Source organism: Geotrypetes seraphini, chromosome 2 (assembly GCF_902459505.1).
Source record: "Geotrypetes seraphini chromosome 2, aGeoSer1.1, whole genome shotgun sequence".
Classification (NCBI taxonomy): domain Eukaryota; kingdom Metazoa; phylum Chordata; class Amphibia; order Gymnophiona; family Dermophiidae; genus Geotrypetes; species Geotrypetes seraphini.
In genome coordinates, this window is record NC_047085.1 from 446800577 (window position 1) to 446819101 (window position 18525).

The 18525-nt window shown below is 42.9% G+C and overlaps 1 protein-coding gene across 20 annotated transcripts in view; it reads left to right on the forward strand.

Moving 5' to 3' along the window:
• SVIL (supervillin) overlaps positions 1 to 18525 on the forward strand; it is a 483923-nt gene that overhangs the window by 336480 nt on the left and 128918 nt on the right. The gene's annotated exons all lie outside the window — the stretch shown is intronic.

The following is an 18525-nucleotide window of genomic DNA, read 5'->3' on the forward strand; positions in this document are numbered from 1 at the left end:
GCAGACCCCGTAGCCTCACCACGGATCCCGCCCTCCCCCGAGCCCCCAACAAAACCCGGTCCCCAAGGAGATGAAGGTCCCATAACCGGAAAAGAAGGGGGGACCGAGGCCCACGGACCCATAGCCCAAGGTGATCCCCACATACCCCACGGGGACCAACCCCCCGTCGGGACACTCTGCGGGCCACTAAATGCACTTGAAGTAGACGGGAGAATGTGAGCCCCCGGAAACCCACTCGCTCCGTACACATACCCCCCCGAAGGAGCACTCACAACTGGCCGGACCTCCACGTGCGCATCAGGCACCTCCCCGGCCTCCCGAGACACCTCCCTGGGCTCCGGAGCCGCAATGGGCAAGGAAACCGCTGCCGCCCTCCCCGCTGCGGCCCCACCACGTGGACCCGACCCAGGAAGTCGGCCCCTACCCCTGCGGGTCGAACCCGCGCACCCTCGAACTAACGGCAGCTCCCTCCCTACCTCCAGCGCAATCGCCGTTCGGGCGGCCGAACGGGATCGCCTGGGAGGCAATGCTCGACCCACCCCCGCAGCCGCACTCACCGGAGCAGATTCTCCTTCATCAAAGGAGTCGCCCGCCAAGAGGGACAGCTCCGCTGCATCCACAGTCGAGGCAGGAGGAGTGCGCGCCATCGAGCAGCCCAAACGATGCACCGACAGAGGAAGCCCCGCAGCAAATCCAACCCGACCCGAATTAGTAGGCCGCGCACTCAGACACGGACCCGCACGAGGTTAGCAAAGTTGTCTCGGAGGACCAAACCGTTTCGGTCCTCCAAGCACGTTTCCTATTTAACCCCTCCCACCCACAATCCCCCTCGGCCGCGACAACCCAATGCAAGGGTAAAAGGGATCCATCGACCATGGACCGCCCCCTCCCCCTCCCCCTCCCCCTGCTCTCTTAAAACTTTCTATTCTGCCTCCCTCTAGCCTGGCTAGCCCAACGGGCGACTCAGCGGGCCACCCAGCCCCGCGTTAGGGTCGCCCGTCGAGACAAGCTCTCGGGCTTAATTATTCTTTTTGCAACTGGGACATACCTGACTGACGATTTAAAACAAACCGGAGAAAATATTTCTTCACACAACATGTAATTAAATTCTGGAGAGTGTGGTGAAATCAGTTAGCTTAGCAGGGTTTAAAAAAGATTTGGCTAATTTCCTAAAAGAGAAGTCCATAGGCCATTATTGAGATGGCTTGGGGAAATCCATTGCTTATTCCTAGGATAAGCAGCATAAGAATCTGTTTTACTACTTGGGATCTGCTAGGTACTTGGGACCTGGGTTGGCCACTGTTAGAGACAGGATGCTGGGCTTGATGGACTTTTTGTCTGTCCCAGTATGGCAAGTCTTATGTTCTTAAGACAGATGTAAATTTGTACACGTGAATTTGTCAGCCATTGCAGCTGGTTCTGAAGTTTCAAGTTTTATTTAGAATTTGATTCCATTGTCTATCAGAAATTCTAAGTGAATTACAAATAAGAAAAAACGGGGATAAAATTAACATTCTTAAAATACCAAAGATTATGACAATCATTTTAACACAATAACTAACATGTGACAAAAGGTAAATGGGAGAAAATACAATTGAAATAGTAAAGGAGAACAATAAAGGAAAATACAAGAGGCAGGGGGTGGCTTAAAATTGTTTCTTATGGAAGTTTAAAAGAGAAATGGGAAAGAAGAAAAATACCGGGTCTAAGTTAGAATGCTGTTTTAAATAAATGAGTCTTGAGAAGGCCTTTAAAGCGGTCTAGGTTTTTTTTCTTCTCTCAAAAGAATGGACAGAGTTGGGGGACAACTACTGAGAAAAGGTCCTGACGTTTAGTACTGATTATTCTCAATGAGGGAACGGTTACTAGACCGTGGTCTGTAGATCTAAGGATGCGTGAGGTTTCGTAAGGAATAAGATATTTTTCAATAAATTCAGGTGCTTTTGTTTGTAGTGCTTTAAAGGTTAATAAAGAAATTTTGTAAAAGATCCTATGTTTTAATGGCAGCCAATGTGCTTTCTGTAACAGAGGATTCACATGATTGAATTTATTTGAATTTGTGATAAGCTTGATGGTGGCATTTTGAATTATTTGCAGGCGCTTGACAGGGAAATACTTTTAAAACCAATAGGAGGAAATTTTTTTTCACTCAGAAAATAGTACTGCTCTGGAACATGTTGCCAGCGGATGTGGAAAGAGCGGCTAGCATAGCTGCTTTTAAGAAAGGTTTGGATAAGTTCCTGGAGGAAAAGTCCATAGTCTGTTATTGAGAAAGAGATGGGGGAAATCACTGCTTGCTCTGGATCGATAGCATGGAATGTTGCTGCTCCTTGGGTTTTGGCCAGGTACTGGTGACCTGGATTGGCCACCCTGAGAATGGGCTACTGGGCTTGATGGACCATTGGTCTGACCCAGTAAGGCTATTCTTATGCTCTTACATGTGCCAAGTATAGGACAATCAAGCCATTGTAACATTACTGATGAGGTTGGCTCTGAGGCACTGGGGAATAAGGCATTATGACATCACAATCTCAACTCTGAAATGTTGCTCCTCTTTGGGTTTTGGCCAGGTACTGGGGACCTGGATTGGCCACTGTGAGAAAGGGCTTGATGGACCTTTGGTCTGACCCAGTAAGGCTATTCGTATGTTCACATGTTCTTATTTTCACACATTTATGTTGTTTGTCTAAAGTAGATGCCTTTTTTATTTTTTAGATGCCTTATAGAATTATCCTGCCTGAAAGTCCTTATTTCTACAGCGCTGCTAGACGTATGCAGCGCTGTGCATTAAAACATTGACGAGACAGTCCTTGCTCAGTAGAGCTTACAATCTAATCGCACAAACAGGACAAGTAGGGGGGTGAGATGACACAGCTAAGCTCCACCAGCCCGCACTGCTGTGTTGCAGTCTTGCTACTCTCTGGGGCCCTCTGTCCCAGTATGGCAATTACGTTCTTATGATGTGACACACTGCAGACCTTCATGAACCTTTGGTCTGACCCAGTATAACAGCTCTTATGAGTTAAATGTTAACAGGCTCCGCATTCACAAAAATCCAACCTCCTTCCAGCAACAAATGCAGATCAGAACTAGGAAATTTCTCCATGGAAAGTACCATATAAAAACATTCAGATTCTCCATCATCTGAGCAATAGCAACACAAGTCTTTTCACTACGAGACAAATGGTGAAATAATACAAAAAAAAAAAATACATCCAACAGTAGAATGTGAATATGTAGGAACACAACAACTATTACGCTGAGCCCTAGGACACCAATACACCTACCACAACAGAACAGGGCAAACACAGATAGATCCTCACCAAATACACATCAAAGAATCACAAAATTAGAAATAGGAATTAGGAAGTCATAAAATGAACTGGGAACCCAAAGAAGTCAAACTTTGGCAACACTGGATGAAAAAAAACAAACAAACAACGGAAATAAATATTTCCTCTTATACTGAACACATTACGAAGCCATTTGTAATACACATTTCACAAAGCCAACATATTTCAGTTTATAAATTAAGAAAAGAAAACAAACCACCCACGGAGTTGCTATCTTCTTTTCCGTGTCACAGTCCAGAATTGCCCCTCCATTCCTTTATCTTTTTTGCCGTATCCAGCATTTGCCTTTCTTTGCCACTACCTCACTTCTTTTCCTACATTTGGCCCTCTGTTCCCCTATCTTACTCCTTTTCCAGCATTGTTCCTCTTTGTGTCCCTACCTCGTTCTCACACTGTTTTTAGTCTTGTCCCTAATGCCCCCCTACCCATGTATTGTGTCCCTGTCTCTCTTCTTTCTTTCCTCCTACACCCCTTCCTATCCCAGCCCCCACCCCAGAGGCAGGCTAGTATTATATCCCTGTCTCTCCCCTCCCTTTTCCACCCCATATGATCTGACATATCTGCCCTCCCTCCCTTCCCCATGATTTCCAAAATATCCCCAATCTTATCTCCCCCCCCAAGTCTTTTTCTCTCTTTCACTCCCCTCACCCCAACCCCCCACTGTCCAGTTCTGGTAGCCTGTCCTCTGTCTTGCTCTCAGAACCTCCTCCTAGTACCTTAATGAACATCTGTATTTTAGTAAGCATTGAAAGCAGTGGGCAACAATAGTGGGAACGATTTGCATATCCCTTCGGCCACAAAGCCTGGATCTTATTCTCTGCTGCATACTGCCCTTGTGGAAGCAGGAAGTGACATCAAAAGGGTGCAAGGTGCAGTAGACTCCAGGCTCAGTGGCTGATGGTATATGCAAAGTGTGTCCACTGCTCCCTATGCTAAAACATGATAGCTGAAACAGAAAGACAGGCTGGGGCTTTGTGTTATCCGCCCCTGCCTGATTGACTCTACAGTCGGGCCTAGGCTGAGGAAGGAGAAGGACATGGACTACTACCGCCACCTTCTTGCCATGTGATCAGGTCAGAGAAGGAAGGCAGAGAAGCTCGGTAAGAGACATTGAGAGATTGATATTGCTGGAGCAGACTGGTTGAGGGATAGAGGGTGCCACATGGTAGGGCTAGCAGATTTCATATATATATGAGAATACATAGCCCCACACTGTTCTACCCCCAGCCCTGCCCTATTCTGCCCCTGGCGCCACCCCCACATGAACTTTATGTCTCCTTCCATGAACTCCGGACTAAATCTAGAGGGCCTCGGTGTACGTGTGGATGTCAATGTGATGACATCACACTGATGCACACATGCATGTAATGCCATCATGTCGACATACATTCATGCACAGAGGCCCTCCAGTCGCAGCCTCGAGCTTGGGGCCTTCCAGAACCTGGACAAACTGCCAACAAATTTCTTCCTTCTTGGGGCCATGACACCAATAACGCTTCATGACATTCATTCCTACCACAACACCTGGCCTTGGTCACATGTGCAGAGCATAGATAAACCATATGCAAATACAGGACCACAAACTAAAAGTCCTAATATACACTAATGAAACCCTAAGATGCCAGAATTTGCATGCAGTATAACACCAGAGAAATAGAAAGAAATGCATTTCTTCCTGATTAGTATAAAAAAATAGACAGCAGATATAAATTCTGAAAACTGGCACATTTCAATCATTAAATTGAAAATAAAATCACTTATCCTACCTTTGGTGATATTATTTTTCTGCTCATCTTTTCTCAGTACTTTATCCTGTGCTCATAAATCTGTTTCCAAGGCCGCCTTATCCATGTGCTGTTTCTGCCCTACATCCATCGTTTTTCTTTCTGAAATCACAGGGGTAATACTAGTAAAGACTAGAAGTCAGAAAATGCTTTAGTCAAAAATGTGAACTGACTTCACATTACAATAGTAACCTATCTGTGGTGTGATCAAGATTTTTCAAGTTACTCAGAGGCATGAAACTCTACAAGGAAGGGATATACCCTCCCAAGAATGATACAGAGTTTACCTTCCAATCATATTAACTGTTTCAATAAAGATCACACTTCAAGTTAGGATACAAAAAGTGATAAATAAAGAATGTATCACAGTCTTTCAAATGCTTCAATGTATCGTGGTTTTCTTTTCTTCATAAACTGTATCAAATTAACATCACTGAAGCTGAAGTTTGAAAATAACTTTGTGAAGTGAGAGCGTTTTCTAGCAGCGGAGTATTTACACATCACCAATTCTAATACTATTCAAAGTTTTAAAGGACTTTTACTAAATTTATGATCGGGTCTCCTGAGGAAGAAAGCGAAACGGGGCCACGTTAGGACCCCAAACCCTTCATAAAGCTAAGTTATTATTTTATAGCTCATCCAGCTTCAGTGATGTTAATTTGATACAGTTTATGAAGAAAAGAAAACCACGATACATTGAAGCATTTGAAAGACTGTGATACATTCTTTATTTATCACTTTTTGTATCCTAACTTGAAGTGTGATCTTTATTGAAACAGTTACAATGATTGGAAGGTAAACTCTGTATCATTCTTGGGAGGGTATATCCCTTCCTTGTAGAGTTTCATGCCTCTGAGTAACTTGAAAAATCTTGATCACACCACAGATAGATTACTATTGTAATGTGAAGTCAGTTCACATTTTTGACTACGTCCATCGTTGGCATTAACTTTTAACATTCAACTTTCTTCCATTTTTCTGCTTCCTCCTCAAATCTATCTATTTTTTCATGTCTTCCCTGCCCATCTATCCATGCACACTATCTCCTCCCCCACCATCCATGTGTGTCGTCATCTCCCTCTTTCTTCTCCCTATCCATAAACAGCATTTCTTCTATCCCTCTTTCCTTCCGTATCCCCCCAACCCTGTGCACCATGTCCTTCCTATCCCTCCCCTACATCCCTGTTTATCACCTTCCTTTCCCTACCCCCCCCCCCCCCCACCTACCCTCTCCCCTATTCTGGAATCCGTCCCTCCTTTCCCTGGTCTGACATCTTTCTTCTTCCCCCCCCTTCCTCTATCCAGTGGTCTCCTTCCCTTCCCTCCCCCCTCCCGTGGTCTGGCATCTCTTTCTGCCCCCTTTCTTCCCCTTCCCCATAGTTCAGCATCTCTCTTACCCTGCCTATGCTATTCCCCCCCTCCTCCCCCCCCCCCCCACATGGGATCCAGTGCTTGCTCACCATTCTTCCCAGTGGCGCTGTTGTAATTCTTCGAGCCACCAGCAGTGTGAGTGAAGTAAACACACTGCCTTCGGTGACCCAGAAACTTTCTCTCTTTTACTGTTTCCTGTCTATGCCAGAACAGGAAGCAGTAGCAATGGAAAAGCTTCTGGGTTGCCGACTGCCAGTGGCCGGGAGTGTTAGAGCAGCACTGCTAGGAACGGGAATGGTGAACAAGCACCAGATCTCACTGGTGGGAGGGGAGCTGCTATTGGTTCATGGACCTTGCAATGAAGACCATGCTGTAGGGTTACTAGATGTCCGGTTTCCCCGGACAAAAGTAGTAAAATTAAAAAGCCACTTGGACTCCCCACAAAATCCTCAAAAAGAGAACATGTCCAGTGAAACCTGGATATCTGGAAACCCTACCACAAAGGAAGGGAGAAAGCAAGGTTGAGAAGAATGCCTTGGTGTGTGGAAGAGGCAGAGAAGGCTGTGGTGCAGCATGATGGTGAGTGAAGTGGAGAGGAAGAGCAAGCGGAGAGTGTGCCATTGTATATGGGGATAAAACTTGAGGATGTGCCATATGGGAGGGGAAGAGAGAGGATCAGAGGTGGGAGTATTTCATCCAGGGGGAAGATCTTGGGGATAGACGGATGTTGGGGTATGTTTTGAGAGCTAGAGGAGAGAAAACTAATAGGATTGAGAGAGGGAACTGGGGAGGCTGGACACTCACTCACTCATTTACACACACTTACTTTTCAGTTTGCCAGTTCTGAGTAAAGACCTTACTTGGTGATAAAACTGGTGACCTTCCTCATGGTATTGCTTCTGAGCCCATCCAAAATATAACAACACTGTTTTATGAGGATTTCATTTCTTTGGTCCAATTCTGTGAGCATTCACTCAACACCTGAAAAAAAGTACCATCATGAAACATTTGGGAAAATTATACCTTAAAAAATAATCAGATTGCTACATCAATATTCTTAAATGGCTGTTGTTAATGTGCGACATTTCACTATGAAGTCTATAATCTTTCAGAAAATACAATTATGGCTAGAATTTTTTATTGTATAATTTTGAAAATCTGGGGGGATTTAAGTTCAAGTGGGAATGAAAACATCATTTAAGAGTGTGGCACAGTGGTAGAGTCACAACAAAAGAAGATGACCCAAATTTCTCCACAGGAGAAAAGAGGACAGTTCCAACACTATGTTTTCAAAGTCCTCGTGATGGCCTACAAGAGATTCCACCAAATCACCCCTGCCTACATCACATCAAAACTACTTCAACACATTCTTGCCCATCCTCTCCGCTCTGAGGCTGAGAAACGACTATGCATCCCTGTAGGAAGATCCCTTCAAATGGAAACAGCATCAAGACGCTCATACAGCCACTTCGTCCCCCATCTTTGGAACCAATTGCCTGCCCAGATAATATCACAAGACTCGCTGATGACCTTCTGAAAAACACTGAAGACTCACCTCTTCAAGTGAACATCCCCCTCGGACCGCCTTCTCCTTGCTCCTAGCTCCTCTGCTCTCCCTCCCTCTTTGCTCCCCTCCCGTCTTTCTACAACCACCTATAAACTTTGTCCTATAATTTTATTGTGAATGTCAATTGTAACCCGTTCCAAGCTCCCAGGAGAACGGGATAGAAATTTAAATAAATAAGTTAATTCATTCATTCATTTTATTCAACAAATCCTTTAAAATACAAAATCCACATTTGTGATAGAAAGGTCCTTCTATCACAAATGTGGATTTTTTTAATTTTATAGTGGTTAGAGCTACAGCCTTGGCAACCTGAAGTTGTGGGTTCTGCTCCTTGTGACCCTGGGCAAGTCACTTAATCCTCCATTGCCCCGGGTACATTAGATAGACTGTGAGCCCACTGAGACAGATAGGGAAAATGCTTGAGTACCTGATTGTAAGCTGCATAATACCCCTTGTCCAAGCAATATATAAAAACCCCTTCCCCTTCCTTTTCCCTTAAGAGTTGCAGGTTTCAGCAAGCAAAGCCTTGAATTCCATTTCCATCCTTACAGAGATCATTAAACTTTAGACTTCAGAGATATTATCATGCTTTTTGCAATGGAAATAAAATGAATTTTAAAGAAACTGTCCTTGTTTTGTAAGGTATTGCTTTTATAATGTTCTAGAGCAGTGGTATTGAACCCAGTCCTCAGGGACCACCTGGCCAATTGGGCTTTCAGGATATCCACAATGAATATGGATGACAGAGACTTTGAAAACCCAACTGGCCAGGTGGTCCCTGAGGACTGGGTTCATTACCACTGCTCTAGAGATCCTTGTACCTTTTCTATTAAGATATTTCCACATCAAGGTTTACATTAGCTGCAGTTGATGCTCCGAGTTACCTGCAGTCTTCTAAGCTGCATAATTTCTGCTGTCTTTTCTTTGAGCAGTTCCCTGGCCCAACCTTGTCCTAGAGGACCACCAGCCAGTCAGGTTTTGAGAATATCCACAATGAATATGCATGAGAAAGATTTACATGCACTGCCTCCATGGTATGCAGATTTATCTCATGCCCGACTGGCTGAGTGTGCTCCGAGGACAGGGTTGCGTAACACTGCTCTAAATGATCAAAAAATGTCCTTGCATTCTTCCAGCTATAACTACTACTATTTATTATTTCTATAGCACTACCAGATGCATGCAGTACTGTATATTAAATATGCAAGAGACGGTCCTTGCTCGAAAGAGCATAATGAATAGACTTGGTAGATTAAGACAGGTTGTTCACCCTCTCCAAGGTAGAGAGAATGAGAGGGCACTCTCTAAAATTAAAAGGGGATAGATTCCGTACGAACGTAAGGAAGTTCTTCTTCACCCAGAGAGTGGTAAAAAACTGGAACGCTCTTCCGGAGGCTGTTATAGGGGAAAACACCCTCCAGGGATTCAAGACAAAGTTAGACAAGTTCCTGCTGAACCAGAACGTACGCAGTAAGGCTAGACCCAATTAAGGCACTGGTCTTTGACCTAAGGGCCGCTGTGGGAGCGGATCGCTGGGCACGATGGACCACTGGTCTGACCCAGCAACGGCAATTGTTATGTTCTTAAGGTAAAATGCCCAGTGTACCCATTGCAAATTAAATGCATACTCATAATCTGAACTGAAAAATGTGTAGTCTTAATATGCTGGAATGTGAATTTTCTCAGAATTCTAACGAATGGGGTGGGAGATCTTATGTAGCTTGGTGTACAATGTTGTGTCGTGTTTTGTTAGTCTTGCCCTTTTACCTAGAACACTTAGACAGTTTTCTTACGTACTTCATTTGAATGCAGTCACAATCTGTTGGTTGTTTTTTTTTTTGCTTTGGTTTGTGGAATCAGCTTCATTTGAAAGTGATTTATTCACAAGGAGCATGGGTCCTATTACAAGCAAGCATTAAGTAGACCCTGAAAGCGTAACTGGTGTGTCTGTGTATAGCCTTTTCCTACAGATTGGATCGAACTTCAGCTAATTTGACCAAATGGGTTTGAAACACAGCTGGAAGGCTTTTTCACTCATTTGGGGCAAAGTTAAATGAAGCCTGTCCTGTGTACAAATTACTGTGGGAAACAGAATGCCAGACATTTGATTTTCCGTAGACTTGGCGCTGATGTGGTCTCCTTCTGAATTCTTGAGAACATGAGGAACTCTATAAAAGATGGCATTGTGTGCAGGACTAGTTTTGCCCACTCATATACCCGGAAACAACTTACATTCCACAGACCAACACGACCTCCCTTACATGTGCCTATGTCAATATCAGATCTCTAGGACCCAAAACAGAAAACATAAAAAACTGGATAACAACAGAAAAACTTGACTGCTTATTCCTCACTGAAACCTGGCTAACCTCAGACACAGACCCTAGAATAAAAGAAGTATGCCCGCCGGGATACAAAATAACAGTAACCTGCAGAGAGAAAAAAAGAGGAGGAGGTCTAGCAATAATATTCAAGAACACCATAACTCTAAACATACTCGAGAAAGTATCCACTCCACAATTGGATTTCCTAGCGTGCCAACTCACAAACACAACACTAAAAAACTCTCTAAACTGCCTGCTCTGCTACATAACACCAGGAAACTGGACCACAGTGAAGCCCGAATTTGAAAACTTCATCTATCAAAACTCACTAACAGCTGACTACAACCTCATACTAGGAGACCTAAACCTACACCTAGAAGATCAAACCTCCACACCAGCAAACAACTGTCTATCCTTCCTCAATGCATTATCCTTCAAGATCCTAAACCCACAAACCACTCATGAAAAAGGTCATCAACTGGACATTGCAGCATTCATGACTCACCAACCAACCAATCAAGAAATCCAAACTCCTAACGGAACATGGTCCCCATCACTATGGTCAGACCACTACATCTTTAACTTCAACATCAACTGGACCAAAACCAAACACACACCTCAAACAAAAAAAAACCACATATACCTCACGCAAACATATCGACCCAACCATCTTCTGGTCAAAGGTAGACGAAACCATCCAAGACTGCGACCCAAAAAATTTCATCTCCCACTGGAAAAATGTATCCGCCAACATACTTGATAATCTGGCACCCCTACATACCAAAACCAGAATCAGAAGGAAATCAGACCAATGGTTTGATAATGAATTACTCCAACTCAAAAGACAGTGTAGAAGATTAGAAAGAAAATGGAGAAAAAAGAATCAAGAACAAACAAAAACCGACTGGAAAAAAATCAACAAACAATACAAAAATCTACTAAAAGACAAGAGGAAAAGTTACTATACCAAGCTCATAGGCACAGAAACACAAGATTCCAAAAAAATCTTCCAAATACTAAAAGAATTAACAGACACCAAACCATACACTACCACCACCAACACACCTCCACCATCACCCACCATCTTAGCAGAACATTTCAAGAATAAAATCACCAACACCAGAGCCACACTCATACTCAACCCATCCAACCAAAATCCAATCACAATCCACCCCACAGGAAAAGAAGCAATCGCAGCAGACAGAACTTGGTCTCAATTCCCAAACATAAAATGGCCAGAATTTAACAAATTATACAAAAAATACAGCCATGCCTCCTGTGACCTCAACCATTGCCCCCCATATCTCCTTACCACCTCTAGTATAAAGTTCCGCACCATAATTCTACAATGGATCCAATTCACGCTCACAGAGGGCACATTCCCGGACAACCTCAGCGAAATTGTCATCACCCCAATCCAAAAAGACCCAAAGGCACCACAAAACCTCCCTTCCAACTATAGACCTATAGCCTCAATTCCGCTATATGTCAAAATAACAGAAGGCCTAGTAGCCAAACTCCTCACCAATTACATAGAGGACCACAACCTACTACACCCCATGCAATCAGGATTCAGAACAAATTTCAGCACAGAGACATTACTAGGCTCCCTCATGGATACCGTCAGACAACAACTTAGTATAGGGAAAAAAATGCTACTCATACAACTGGACCTATCGGCAGCATTCGACCTAGTAGACCACAACATCCTTCTACAGATACTAGATGCAATAGGCATCTCAGACAAAGTATACTCCTGGTTCAAAGGATTCCTAAAACTCAGAACCTACAGTGTAAAATCAAACAAAGAAAAATCAGAATCCTGGTCAAACCCATGCGGTGTACCACAAGGATCTCCACTGTCCCCCACCCTCTTCAATCTATACACTGCCTCTCTAGGAACCCATCTGGATAATCTAGGCATAACATCCTATAGCTATGCAGATGACATCACCATCCTCATCCCATACGATCATTCCAAACATACCATGACAGAGGAACTTCACCACACACTGGAAGCAGTCACAACCTGGATGGAAAATCACAAACTTAAACTCAACCAAGACAAAACCAAATTCATCCTCCTAGAAAACGACAGGATCCAAACCACAACCATCCTAGACATAAACGCAACCAAATATCCCATCCAAACAACCATAAAACTACTAGGCATGACCATAGACAGATGCTGCACAATGCAGCCACAAATAAACAAAACAACTCAAAAATCATTCGCAATCATGAGAAACCTGAGACAAGTCCGAAAATTCTTTGAATGCACACAATTCCTACTTATAGTACAATCACTAGTACTAGGAATACTGGACTACTGTAACATTCTCTTCCTCCCATGTCCGGCGACTACGATAAGACAACTCCAAACAATCCAAAATACAGCCTTAAGACTCGTCTATTCATTGAAAAAACACGACCACATCACTGAAGCCTACATCAACTCACACTGGCTCCCAATCCAAGAAAGAATCCAATTTAAATTTTACTGCATATTATTTAAAACACTACACGGAGACAGCCCATCATACCTGAATAATCGCCTCATCCAAGCAACCAGCACCAGACACAGAAAAACGCACTCCCCATTCATACCCCCCCCATCCAAAGAAGTGAAAAGAACAAAACAACATGACGGCCTCCTAGCCACACAAGCTGCAAGACTGGATAACCAAATCTCCAACCTTCTGATGACCACCCCAGACTATAAGACGTTCAGAAAAGAAATAAAAACCACACTTTTCAAGAAATTCCTAAAACAGAAATAACAACACAACCACTAAAAGCCCTCAAGATCTTCATATTACCTCTCTAGCTATGCTCTACAATTCATATAATTCTGTCATTCTGTAACGCTGTAATTCTTTATTCATTGTAATTCTGTCCTTAAACTAACCTTTTGTAATCCGCCTTGAACCGCAAGGTAATGGCGGAATAGAAATCCCTGATGTAATGTAATGTAATGTAATGTAATTTATTTAGCCGACTGAGATTAAGATCCATTCCTTAGGTGATTATATTTGCTTGAGCTCTAATGAATAAGCATTTGTTGATCACACAGGCTTTGGTTATTCAGTGTTTTCTAAGTTAGCTTAGCTTATGGATTAATAATTGCTCTTTAGTCTATATCAGGGATATCTAGTTTTGGTCCTTGAGGGCTACAACCAATAAGAGAAATCTGTATGGGAAATGTTGGTGTCATTTACCATTTTCATTTTGGTTTTTAAGCCAAAACAACAGGAACAAGATCCAATTTTTTTTTCCTTTGTCAATAGTGCACCCTATTGCTTAGCAGTACAGTATATTCTACTGACAACACTGCACCCCCCCCCCCCAACAAAAAAAAAAATAAGTTAAACAAACAAGCAAAAAAAAAACAAACCAAAACCTTGCAAATGATCCAGGAAATGAAACAAAATGAAAAACTTTGGCCTGTGCACACATACATACCAGTTATGCTTTCAGGGTATGCTTAATGCTTCCAATAGTTTGCCTAGCCACTGCCTCCATCTTATTAAAACACAACCAAAAGAGAATCTTTCTCACCAAACTCAAGTCCCTTTTCCCTCATTTTTTAATGTCCCTATGGATGCTACTCTCATCCTTCCAGTTAACATAGCAAATGATGGCAGATGGTAAGAACGGATACTGTAGCTCAGGGGTGCCCACACTTGTTTGGCTTGCGAGCTACTTTAAAATGACCAAGTCAAAATGATCTACCAACAATAAAATTTTAAAAAACACAAAGCACACAACGCAGAGAAAATGTTAATTATAATTTGTATTCAGGGGGTTTTTTTCCCCAGAGATTAAGGCAGATGACTTTAAAATATGCAATGTCACCTCAGTAACAACTATACAAAAATAGACAAATATACCCCCTCCCCTTTTACTAAACCGTGATAGCGGTTTTTAGTGCAGGGAGCTGCGCTGAATGCCCCTCGCACCTCCCAATGCTAAAAACCACCATCGCAGTTTAGTAAAAGGGGGCCATAGTACAAAATATAGACAGCAGATATAAATTCTCAAAACAGACACATTTTGATCACTAAATTGAAAATAAAATCATTTTTCCTACCTTTTTGTCTGGTGATTTCATGAGTCTCTAGTTGCACTTCCTTTTTCTGTAAATCCAATAGTTCTTTCTTTCTGCCCCCTCCCCTTTTCTTTCTGTCTCTCTTTCTTTCTCTCTCTCCCTGCCCTCTCTTTATTCCTGTCTTTCTTTCTCTCTCCCCTGCCTGCCTTTCTTTTTCTCTCCCCATGCCCCCCAAGCCATCGCAATTGCCCCCTCTTTATTTCTGGTTTTTTTCTGTTTCCCCCTGCCTGCCTTTCTGTCTCTATCCCCCTTGCCCCCCCTGTACCAATTTCTCCATTTCCCCGATTCTTTTTCTCTATCCCTCTCCCCCAAGCCACCACACCGATTTCTCCCTGCTTCCCCGAGCCAGGCCTGGCGCATACAAGCGCCGGGCCAACAAGCCTTCACCTCCGACGTCAATTCAGACGTTTGAGAGGAAGTTCCAGGCCAGCCAGGTAGCGATTGGCTGGCTCAAAACTTCCTCTCTGATGTCAGAATTTACATCGGAGGTGAAGTCTTGTGGGTCTGGTGCTTGTACGTGCCCGGCCTGGCTCGGGGAGGAAGATAGTATAGGATGGCAAAGAGTACCCTGGTCTGACCATTTTGTGGGCAACTTTAATCTACTGATCTTTATATCAAAACTTAAGGATATTTCCCATCAGAAAACAATAACCGTGAGGAAAAAGATTAACAATGGAAATCTTTTGGTTTCAATTACTGTCGTTCTTACCCCATTTTCCTAAAGATTGTAGTCTGGAAGAGATTTGGAATGCTTGGAAAGAGGAATCAAATAATTTTTAACTCCTTGGTACCTCTTACATCTAAAACAGTGTCTTATGTAGTTAATCTCTCTCACCCTTCCCTCTTATTCCTTTTTGTACCTGTAAGTCTACAATGTTTTGTTAACCCCTCTATTTTTATTTTCTACTTTTATTTTATTTTAATAATATTTGATAATTGTAAACCATTTAGGTATGTTTTGATAAACGATATATCAAAGATTAAATAAACTTGGAAAAGCATCGTGGTATTCTTATCATCGGGAATTAAAACAAGGTTGTAAAAGGCTAGAACACAAATGGAAAAAAAGTAATTTAGAAGCTGATAATCTAGGATACATTTGTGAATATAATCGGGAATATTCCTGATTAGGCGGTTATTCAGACAGCTTGGTCCATTTCCATTTAGGTCTTTGAACAGGGTGCAGTAGAATTTGTATTGTGTGCGTGCTTGTACTGGGAGCCAGTGTGAGTCTTGGAAAGCTGAGGTAATGTGGTCGTATTTTTTCAGCGAGTATATCAATCTAAGAGCTACATTTTGGACTGCTTGTAATTGTTTTAGCATGTTAGGGCATGACAGGAATAGTATATTATAGTAGACTACTGTAACAGTAGTCCAGGACTCCTAGCATTAGGACTCCTGTTTCCCGTTCTTTTTTTATACACTTTTACAGCAATTTGGAATGAAATTTCCTCTTGTATTGGAACTCTCTTCTCTCTCCAAACTTTCCGTAAGTCCTTCAAAACATAGCTATTTCAACGGTTCTTAGAGACTTCTCTTAAAGAATACTGAAATTAATTCTATAGATAGAAGGGATACTATATTTATTTAGCCCATCCTCCCAAAGGAGCCCAGAACGGGTTACAAGAGTACATTCACAGTATACACAAGATAAACTTTGGTGGGAAATAACATACAGATTTGGAGATGCAGGTTTGGTGGACAAAGGGTGTTTTAAAGTTTCAGCATTTTCCAACAGACATATGGTGGTTTAAATTACCTCATTTACCGAATGGACATAGCCCAAAGATGGTAGGGAATTCTATAGATGGTAGAAAGCTCTTTCTGAACAAACTAATCTCTGTCTAATCCAACTATATTCATCTTGTTTATAACTTGTTATGTAAACAGAGTCAAGCTCCCTTTTCGGGAGATGATACAGTATATAAATTTAAGTTTTAGATTAGATTAGATTATCCATTCAGAAGAAAGCACAGGACCAATTTTCTTCTCTCCCATCTTGTTTTCTTCAGTCCCATCTTGTTGTATAAACAGTGTTACTGATCAATTATAAATTTATTTATTTAGAAATTTAAGCCTTCTGACTTCTGAGAATACTAACTGGAAACAGCTCTGTACCACAGAACTTCCTAGAATCAGTAATAATAAAACCCTAAGCGCACATGTGCACTCCTACCTCCGTGATCCCTAACTCCGTGATCCGTAGCTCCGTGGCAGAGTAGGCAGAGACATGGTAATAGCAGTGCGTGTGCGGGTGGTGGTTTTCAGCACGTACCTCCACATGCGCAGTAGAATAGAACCGCCGAGTAGGGAGGAACCGCCAAGCAAGGGAAGCATCTCAATGCAGTGGCAGCAGGAAACGGCGAGCAGGGAAATGTCTCAGCGCAGTGGAACTGCTGAGCAGGGAAGCGTCTCAGGGCAGTGGCAGCAGTCCTGACCTGCCAATTCCCATTCCTTACCCAAAGCAGCAATGGCAGCGCTGTAAACAGGCTGTTCGCGGCAAGCCCTGGTAGGGCCTTTCCTCTGCCGCATCACTTCGGATGTGGTAGAGGAAAGGCCCTGTTGGGGCTGGCCGCGAACAGCCTGTTTACAGCGCTGCCACTGAAGAAAGAAAGAAAGACTTACAGGGACACAGAAAGAAAGACGAGGCAGGGAGAGAGAGAAATATAGAGGGGGCAGGGAGAGAGAGAAACAAAGAAAGAAAGACGGGGGCAGGGAAGAGACAGACAGGAAGAAAGATAGACAGCGGGAGGGAGAGAGACAGAAAAAAAGAAATTTTACACATATATTCTAGCACCCGTTAATGTAACGGGCTTAAACACTAGTTTCAATATAATAGATCACTCCCAAGGCTCCAGACCCTCAGTTCTCAAAAGAACATTCAGCCCCCCACAAATAGTTTCAGATTCTCTAAACTTCCCACAACAGTTTATACTGACCAAGGTCTCAGCAGACCAGCAACCAGAAAAAACTGCAGTGCGTGTGACGCAGTGTTTAGAGCCACAACCTCAGCATCCTGAGGTTGTGAGTTCAAATCCCACACTGCTCCTTGTGATCCTGGGCAAGCCACTTAATCCCCCATTGCTCCAGGTTTATTAGGTAGAGTGTGAGCCCACTGGGACAGATAGGGAAAAATGCTTGAGTAACTGAATGTAAACCACCTAGGTAATAAATGGTATATAAATACTAAAAATAAATAAATAAAATGCACTCCAGCAGAAAAAAAAGCTTAACACTAAATTAAATACAAAACATTTGCCTTAAACACCAATATTAGGTAGCAATTCTCTCGGGTCCAAAGGTTCTACTTTTTCTTTGGATAGGGCCACTGGCACTCCCATTTTATACCCTTCTGACTATGGAGATCATGCATCTGTCAGACTGGGATGCAAAGCAAGGATGAGTGTTGCTCACTATTTGGCCACCCTTTTTGGATACCTTGACTCCACATGCCCGCAGCCATGTTTTTACTTGATTGCCCCTGATTTAAGATTTTTGTAGTCTTTTCTTAGCACGTGATGAAATGTCTGACACGCTAACCCCCCGTAGCGCACCTTGATAAAAGGAGCCCTTAGATATTTATGTCAACTCCTTTGGAAATATACATGCCTAAATGCTCCCAAGGTAAGCATAGAACCTGCGATCATTCAGCATGCTTCATTTTTTTTTGGGGGGGGACATGAGAACACATGGGACATAAGGGGGCAGCTTTCTTTAATCCACTCTTTCCTCCCCCCCCCCCCCCAGTACAGCGCTTAGCACTTTTACAAAACCTATAAGTAACTGGAAGCAGCTGTAAATCTATGTTGATCAGTGGTCATAGATGTGCGTCCCCCTGACCAATCCGTGCCCCTTGCCATATGCATGTATTGCCATTTTATTCATGTGAATCCAGGCTTTCTTAAACTGGGTTTTCAACATTTTATTCAATTTGTGTGTGTAAGTCGTGAATATAGGCTTCCGTATATTCGAAGATCTGTGGCTGTTTGTTGTCTTGTGAAAGAAAGGCAGTTTCTTC